Source organism: Carlito syrichta, unplaced genomic scaffold (assembly GCF_000164805.1).
Source record: "Carlito syrichta isolate Samal-C Ts95f unplaced genomic scaffold, Tarsius_syrichta-2.0.1 Scaffold79415, whole genome shotgun sequence".
NCBI lineage: Eukaryota > Metazoa > Chordata > Mammalia > Primates > Tarsiidae > Carlito > Carlito syrichta.
In genome coordinates, this window is record NW_007023511.1 from 236,421 (window position 1) to 245,581 (window position 9,161).

Here is a 9,161-nt window from a genome sequence, read left to right on the forward strand (position 1 = left end):
GCCACTGCACTCCAGTCTGGGTGCCAGAGTGAGACTCCAACTCAAAAAAAAAAAAAGAAAGAGAGACTGTAGAGGGAGGTGCAGGATTCAGAGCGGGTTGGCTCCTGGGTGCCACAGTGGGCTGTGCCTGCGCCAGAACTGAGGGACCAGGCCAAGAGTCCACCAGGGAGGGGCAGCGCACCAGGCTGGATGTAGGGGACAGCATGGGGACACACAATGGTGAAAACGTCACTTGCCCAGTTCTGAGCCCAGTGGCCTCGCGCTCTGCTTCAGATCAGAGGAGGGAGGCAGGAGAGAGGAGGCTCCAGGAAGGGGAAGGAGGAACAGACCTTGGAGGCTTAAGAACCAAAGTTTCTTTTTTGTGTGAAGAGACAGGATCTTGCTCTGTGGCCCAGGCTGGAGTGCAGAGGCATGGAAACAGCTCACCACAACCTTCAAATCTTGGACTCAAGCCATCCTTCCACTTCAGCCTCCTGAGTAGCTGGGATTACAGGTATGTGCCATGGCTGAGCTAGCTGTTTGTTTTGTTTGTGTTTTTTTCTTTCTTTTCTTTCTTTCTTTTTTTTGGGCTCAAGTGATCCTCCTGCCTCAGCCTCCCAAAGTGCTGGGACAGCAGGCTTGAGCCACCATTCCCCACCAGAACCAGGGTTTCTAAAACCAGCTTCTGTCAGGAACTCCTGCCATCCTTAAGTAAAGGCCTAAAACCCACATTTCATGAGGAAAATTAAACATTCGTTTAGGACTAGAACTCTGAGGCAGTATTATGCTGTCACTGAATCTAGGTTTGGAAAAAGAGTGGATGATTTTATTAATGACCAGTCTTCATAAATCCTGACGTGCTCATTCTGGACAGGAGGACCTAGAGTAAGCCTCAGTGTCCTTGTGAGTGAAATCGGTTTGAGAACACTGAGTGGAGAGGGATGGCAACTCGGGCCACAGACAGGCCTCTGTGAGGTCCCAGTGGCTTTCCTTCCCCATGAGACTAGAAGGGCCCAGGGTCCAGCTCACTGCTCCCCTCTGGCAACCCGTGAGAGGGTCTCCGGGGAGGGGGCTCTGTTCTGCTGGGGCTGCAGGAGGGCGGCCTGATGAAGAGGAGAGGTCCTGGCTGCACAGGGGGGAGCCAGGATGCCAGGATTCCAGCCCCACCCAGGGTCCTGCGGGGACCACAGCCCACTGGGTCTCCCACGTCAGCCATGCTCCTGCTGTCCCCGCGATCTGGCCCCGGGAAGCTCTGGAAACACTGTGCTGCCCACTCCCTGTTTCCAGTGCTAGGGTGTGTGGAGTCCAGGCCTGCAACCGTCAGCCCTGATGTCGAGGTTGGCAGTGCTCACATCCTCCTCATCACTGCCCTTCTCTGGGCTACGCTGGCCTGTGCTGAACCTGCGCCCTCCAGGGGGCACTCGTCTCAGATGTGAGTTCTCAGAACTGGCCCCAACTTGCCGAGGGGCTGTGTGTACAGTTAAGTGTGTATGCATAGGCATGTGTGTGCCCATGCTTGTGTGCACATGTGCATGTTTGTGTACAGGTGGATGTGTGTGTGCATGCTTGTGTGTGTGCACATGTGTCTGTATGTTTGTGTGTACATGTGTGTACGCGGTGCATATGTGCATGCATGGTTATCTGTGCATATGTTCATGCTTCTGTGTGTGTGCTTGAGCACGTGTGCTTATGTACACATGTGTGCGCGTGTGCTTGTGTGTGCCTTTGTGCATTGTGCTCATGTGTGTGCATGGTTGTCTGCACATGTGTGTTTTCATGCTTCTGTGTGTATGTGTGGCCATGGAGAGGGCAGGGGAGGGGGAGGAGGGGATGTTGGGGAGAGCAGGGAGAGGGGAGGGAATAGGTGACAAGGGAATGTCAGAGAGGGCAGGGGATCTCCTGGGCTAGCAGGGGTGGGGTCAGCTACAGGGCCTCCTCCCTGTGGGAGCAGTGCTGTTTTGGGGTCTGGGCAGGGGTAACCTCATCCCTGCCAATTAGCAGAAGTCCCCTGGCTACTGAATGAAGTTTACTGGGGAAGCCAAGGGCCTGCCTTGGATTATGAGCCGGACTGGGCTGTGAGGGGCAGGACCCAGGACACGCTTGTGGCTTGGGATGTGGCCGCCAGGAGGACGGAGATGCCTCAACCGAGATGGGAGCCCAAGAGTCGGTATGTCCTCAGATAGTGGAGCGGCAGGACTAGAGGGCAGGTGGGTAGATGGACTTCTGGAGTATGGGTGGGCTTGGTGAAGACACAGACCAGGTGCACTGATCTCAGCATGGTATTTCAAGGCTGTGTGTCTTCGTCTCTCAGGGTTGCCATAACAAGGCACCTGGCCTGTATGCCCCATGACAACAGGTACTTCTCACAGTTCTTGGGAAGTTAGAGGCAGAAGCTCCGCAGAGTCTGTGTCTGGCGAGAGAGGGCTTTCTCTCCTCATAGACAGGATACTGGGAGCTCTATTTTTTTTTAAGAGAGACAGGGAGGCAGGGAAGAGGGGGAGGAGATGTTGGAGGTGTCAGGGGATGTTGGACAGGGGAAGGAAGGAGGAGAGGAGGGGATGTTAGAGAGAGGCAGGGGAGAGGGGAGGAGGGGATGATTGTGTGTGGATATGTGTGATTGCTTGCGTATGTGCATGCATACATTTTTGTGATTGTGTGTGCTGTGTTTGTGCATATGTATGATTGTGGGTGTTCATGTGCATGCACATGTGCATGTGTGTTTGTGCATGTGTACTGAAGCCTGTGAGGAGTGGTGGCTTGTGCGCATGCCTGTGGGAAAGGTCCTGAAGAGAGAGAAACACCTCACTGAGGCGCAGGAAGAGCCCCTAGAGTGATGTCCCTGCAGACAGGAGGGACAGGCCCTAGCAGGAGGGGCTGGGCTCATCCTGGCATTGGTGGAGAAAACTCATCAGCCTGGAGACCCATGGCAGTGTGTTCCGGGGGCAGATGGACATGGCCTATGTGGACCCTCCCACCGTCCCAGATCTCTGCAGCATTCACTGGCTCCAGCAGGACACCCATCACTCTCCAGGCTCCCGTGTAGCCTGCCTACCCTTGCCTCTCACACTGTGAGGACTCAGGTGGGTCACAGGACCGCCTGGGTCAACATGACAGGGAGTGGCTCCCCGAAGCCAGGGAGAGTAGCTTCCCACAGGTCTCCCGGAACATGCAGGCCCTTCCTTGGACAGAAATCCAAAGCCGCTTCCCTGTCATCTGTCACCAAGTATCAGGAAATATTGTGTTGAAAATAGTCATACTAAAAGCAGAACATCCAGGACTTCTCACAGCCCTGTCTACCTGCAACACCTACACCTGCATGTTTGGAAACATCTGTACAAGCACTTGGACGTTGGGGACATCAGCAACCCTGGCATCACATGGCTTATGTAGTCGGAGACCCTTTTCTAGAGATTTCGGTTTTGTGTAGACACAGCCAGGCAGTGTGAACCATTCACCTTAAATAAACCCTCTCTTCACAAAGGCCTGTCCCCGCCCTCGTTCAGTCATTCAGACACGAAAGGAAAGAACACGGGCATCATTAAGCCACAAGAGACAGAATATGATTAGCGTGCAACCTGGGCAGTGCCCAAGGAAGCAAACACACCCCATGCTGAGAGCTTAACTCTTGCCAGGCGTTCATTTTGTACTTTGATTCTCACTCCAAGTAATTGAACTGTTCTGACTTCTTCTGTTACCAGAAGTAATGTCACACCCTTCTTTCATCTTCTTTTGAAGTTCTGATAAAATCTTCAGCCCCCTGAAGCCTGTCCACAACATGGCCGATGCACACTCCTCGAGGTTCCCGTCTGGCCTCCCTGGCAAGCCAGCCGGGTCTTCAAGTCCTTGGACTGTGTGACAGCAAGTCAGGACACTGCGGCCTAACCCTCTGGAGATTAAACCCCAGGCATCATTCAACTTTTCTAAAAACCTGCAATTGATTAGGTATTAGAGTCCTCTTCCCTCATCTACATGGGGTATCATGATCAAAGGTGGGCAAATCTTTTACCCAGTCTTCCTGATGCCCTGAAGAGACTTTGCAATCTGTTGCCCTGTGTTTAAACACACTCATGGTGTATAGAACGCCACTTGACTCAAGAAAAAGCAACCATTTGGGTAGCCTGTTCCCACATGTTTGACATCAGTTTGTCCCTCGGGTGCAGTAATAACTTAGAAACGTTTTGATGACCTTTTCTGTAAGGTCAGCTTCCGTGGTAGGGGTGATGTCCAGAGGCAGCCTCTCCCCCTCCTTTCTAGAGTGCTGGTTTCCTTTAAAGGATTGGGGGTTTTGTTTACTTATTTATTCATTCATTTATTTAGAGATGAGGTCTTGCTATGCTGCTCAGGCTGGTCTTAAACTCTTGGCCTCAAGCAATCCTCCCGCCTCAGCCTCCCAAATTGCTGGGATAACAGGCATGCGCCATGGTGTCCAGCCAGATGTGAGTTTTGAGGGTTAAAAGCTAGTAAGGACGTGCCCTGTTATAGCTGGAACTTTGCCTCCCACAGATGTTGTTCATCATTGTTTTTTTTTATTTGTATTTATTCATTCATTCATTCATTTTTGAGTTGGTATTTCACTGTCACCCAGGTTGGAGTGCAGAGGCATGCTCATAGTCACCACAGCCTTGACTTGCTGGGCTCATGCGATCCTTCTGCCTCAGTCTTCCAAGTAGCACTTTGGGAGGCAGAGATGAGAGGATTGCTTGAGCCCAGGGGTTCAAGACCAGCCTGGGCAACATAGCAAGACCTGGTCTCTACAAAAAAATCAAAAAATTAGCCAGGCATCGTGGCACGCACCTGTAGTCCCAGCTACTTGGAAAGTTGAGGCGTGAGGATTGCCTGAGTCCAGGAGGTCGAGGCTGCAGTGAGTTGTGATCATACCACTGCACTCCAGCCTGAGCAAGAGAGACCTCAGCTGAAAGAAGGAAAGAGAGGAGAGAAGGAGAGGAAGGAAAATAAGAGGAAAAACCAATATATTGAGTCCCATATGTGTCACGTGTATTTTAAACATGCATCATTTGTGTGAAGAGTGTGGCAGCAAGCAGCACGTGGGGCGCTTCCACAGAATGTCTATTTGCCAACCAGTGTCAAAGATAGGGGATGGCATGGGCCGGGAAGGTGCAGGGAGGGAGTTAAGCTTTGGGCTCAATCTCACCCTCATGCTTGCTGTCATGGACAGAAAGAGAATCGCCTTCCTTAACCTATAAAGTGGTGACAGCAGCGTCAGTTTTTTCCTTTGTAGCTGTGAGGGTAACTGAAATTAGGTAGTTGTGAGGGTAGCTGAAAAAATTGATGAAATATTACCAAGATGGGTGATGCCTTATCTTTTAAATCTTGTAAGTGACTTTCATAAGAAAGCTTTCATACTGTAGGCACTGTGGCCTGGGGAGATGGACAAACAACTAAAGCCGATTATAGACCCCAAGAGCAGCCTGGGGCTCTTGATGCTAGTCAGCAGTTTTCAGGTTGGGTCCAGGAATCTGAATTTTTAGCAGTGTTCTGAGCTGATTTGATGTATATTATCCTTGAAGCCAAAGCTAATCTATATAGGTTCTACTTGGACAGCCAAACAGAGGCCACCAGAGTGAAAAAAGCAAGAGCAGAGATTCAGAGAAACCAATTAATGACATTCTCCCCAGCGACCTCCCCACTGCCAGGCCAAGGAGATGTGAATACTCTGAGGAACAGTGTGTAATGGTGTGCCCCGGGCATTTGGGTGTGACACATTTTCATTAGATGGGATCATTGAGAGCACTGTAGACATTCGCATTCCTGTCCACTCAGTGGCAGTGGTGTCTTTACAACTGTCCCAAATATCTCTTGCGGGGCAGAACCACCATGATGTGGGGCCACTCATTTAGCCCCACTGCGTCACTTTCTCCAACAAGGAAGTGAGGCCCAGAGAAGGGGAGTGACTTGCTCCGGATTGCACCATCATGCATGGGCGGCAGGACTGGGGTGGTTGCAAGCACTCTGCCACAAGTCGAGGGGGCCTGTTTCTGCCACACAGACTTCCCAGTGCAGGACGTTTTTAACAGCAGGTTGTAGGAAATCCATTTTCACTTAAATGACAGGGAGGTGGGTTGACTCATCAGGGAGATGGGTGCAGGAGTAGAGCCCACTTCGGAATCGTTGTAATTGGTGCCTGCAGCCGCTCAGGCTGTGGCTCACTTGGACCTGCTCTCCTTGACGTCAGCCTCATCCTCAATGAGTGGAAAGACGGCTTGGCAGCGTCAGGTCTTGGACCTGAACAGCAGCAACCAGGCAGAGTGAGAAGCAGAAGCTTCCAGAGACTCTCCAAGGAAACAAAAGAACTTCCTGCAGGGTGCAGTGGCTCACAGCTGTCATCCCAGCATTTTGGGAAGCCGAGGTAAGAGGATTGCCTGAGTCCAGGGTTTGAGACCAGCCTGAGCAACTTGATGAGACCTTGTCTCTACAATAAATCAAGAAAAAATACCTGAGCATGGTGGCACACACCTGTAGTTCCAGCTACTTGGAAGGCTGAGACAGAAGGATCGCCTGAGCCCAGCAGGTAGAGGCTCCAGCCTGGGTGACAGAGTGAGAATCCAATTTTTAAAAAAAAAAAAAACTTCCCTGGACGCTCCTGAAACTGTTTGGGTCATAAGCCACGACTGAACCAAATATGAAGTAACTCTTAGGTCATCAGGACTTTCTCCCTGCGAGCTGGGATAGGGCTGACCTTTCCTGTGCTGTGTGGGACATATCTGGTCAACATCAAATCAATATCGATATGTGAGCAATATCGAGTTTCTATCAGAAGCAGGGTCTCTCCTTCTGCTGGTTAAGCCCCTTGGTGCTAACATTAACAGCCCTGCCTCCTTCACAGCTGACGCTCCTAATGGTGACCCAGTTATCCGTTTGCAGCTATGATGCCATGTGCTTTGCAGTTCCCAGGAGCTGAAGAATGTGCATAACAAACAAGAAACTTCAAATGTGATTTTTTTGGCATTATCAAACAACAGATGGTTGCATACCTGGTACATGTATCATTTCGAACTAGGTTTGCCTGCATGTGGTGGAAGACCCAAGAAACAGTGGCTTACGAGCCCGTAATCCCCGTACTTTGGGAGACTGAGATGGGAGAATTGCTTGAGGTCAGGAGTTAGAGATCATTCTGGGCAGCATAGCAAGACCCTTATCTCTACAAAATACTAAAAAAGAAAAGGGCTGGGCTCAGTGGCTCAATGCCACTCACACGCCCAGTCAATGTATTCTGAATTATAGGTCTTGTTCTAGTATCCATGGGACATTTCCCACCCCCACTGCAGATGTGTTACTCTTTAGTGAACTCAGTTTGTGGCACATGGTCTGGGCAGTTGACTCAGAGTAATAAGTCCCAGCCCATTCTAAGTACTTCCTGATCCCTGGGGCTGGCAAGATGAAGACCACCTTTCACAGACTCCCTCGAAGTCTGGGCACAGCACAGGAAACATCAGCCACTCCAGCTAAGTCCCAAGGAAGTTGTAACACCTATTGTTATTAAAAGGACTGAAGCCCTAGGCTCTCAGCTGGACCTCAGCAACAACACCAGAAGAGCCCCCACTGGACACTCTCTTTTTGCCTTTTTAAAAATGTGGATGGGTATAATGAGGTATCATATCTGTACAGTAATAACATCCTGTGTGCATGTGTGTGTATATGTGCATAAATGCATGTCCAACTGCATGTGCATGAGGAAGATTCTGAAGAAGTACGTGCTGGGTTGTTAACATGGGTTCCTAGGATGGGTGGGGAAATGTGGGGCGGGAATGGGGCTGCAATGCTGTGAATAAAACAGGCGAGGTGGGGGGCGAGGAGAGAGAGAGAGAGAGAGCAAAAGAGAAAGAAAAACATTGTAAAGAGTTCGTGCTTTTTCAGCATGGTTCACTCAGGTCACCCTCTGAAGCCTGTAATTTAAAAAGCTTGTGTCCAAACACTGACCTATAAAGAGACACCATCATTCAGCCAAGTGTCTCATTGTGATTGATAGATGGGACAGAAGCCACAGCACCTAATTGTCACTAAAATTATCCAGATGTTCTAGAATATAATCTTCCGCATTCTGCAAAGCAATTTGGCAAAAAGCCATAAAACTTATATCTAGTGACCCAGAAATGCATGGTTCTTAGAAATCTATCCTAAAGAAAAATTGGAGATCTGGGCACAACTTTTGATTTAAAGATGTCATTTTACTATTTATTACAATAGCAAAAAAAGCCCAGATGTTTGGCAAAAATTAATTGTGTAGACCCATAAAATGGAACATCAAGTAACCATTAAAAATCCTATTTTTAAGATTTTTAACAGCATAAATTGCCCACGACATGATGTTAAGTAAATTATAAAACAAAGCATGTTAGACACACACACAAATACAGAAGACCTAAAGGAAATACACCAAAATGTTAATAGCACTTAGCTCTAGGAAACAGATTAAAGGTGTCTATCATTTTCTTTATTTATGTGTTTTTCTCACATTTTCTAGAATGGGTATATATACACATATATATACGGAATGAAATGTTCTTTTGCTTGCCTGATGTGAAGGCAATCTGACTGACAGATCGGTCAGCCCAGATCCATAGTCTAAATGCTATGTTTATCATAGTGGTGGTGGGTGGATGGTTGAATGGGGGGGTTGATGGATAGGCATCTTCGTAACACGGTGTCCCCATGTTTATCATAGTGGTGGTGGGTGGATGGTTGAATGGGGAGGTTGATGGATAGGCATCTTCGTAACACGGTGTCCCCATGTTTATCATAGTGGTGGTGGGTGGGTGGGTGAGTGGTGGGTGGATGGCTGAATGGGGGGGTTGATGGATAGGTGTGTGAGTGGACTGGTGGGTGGGTGGATGGATTGAGGGATGGATGGATGGATGGATGGACAGACAGAAGGATGGGCATGTGGATGGATGAGTGAGTGGGTGGATGGATTGAGGGATGGATGGATGAATGGATGGATGGATGGACAGACAGATGGACGGGCAGGTAGATGGATGGGTGAGTGGGTGGATGGATGATGGATGGATGGATGGATGGATGGATGGATGGATGGATAGATGAATGGATGGATGGATGGACAGACAGATGGATGGGCAGGCGGATGGATGGATGAGTGGGTGGATGGATGATGGATGGATGGATGAGTAAACTGGTGAATGGATGGGTGGATGGTTGGGTGGGTA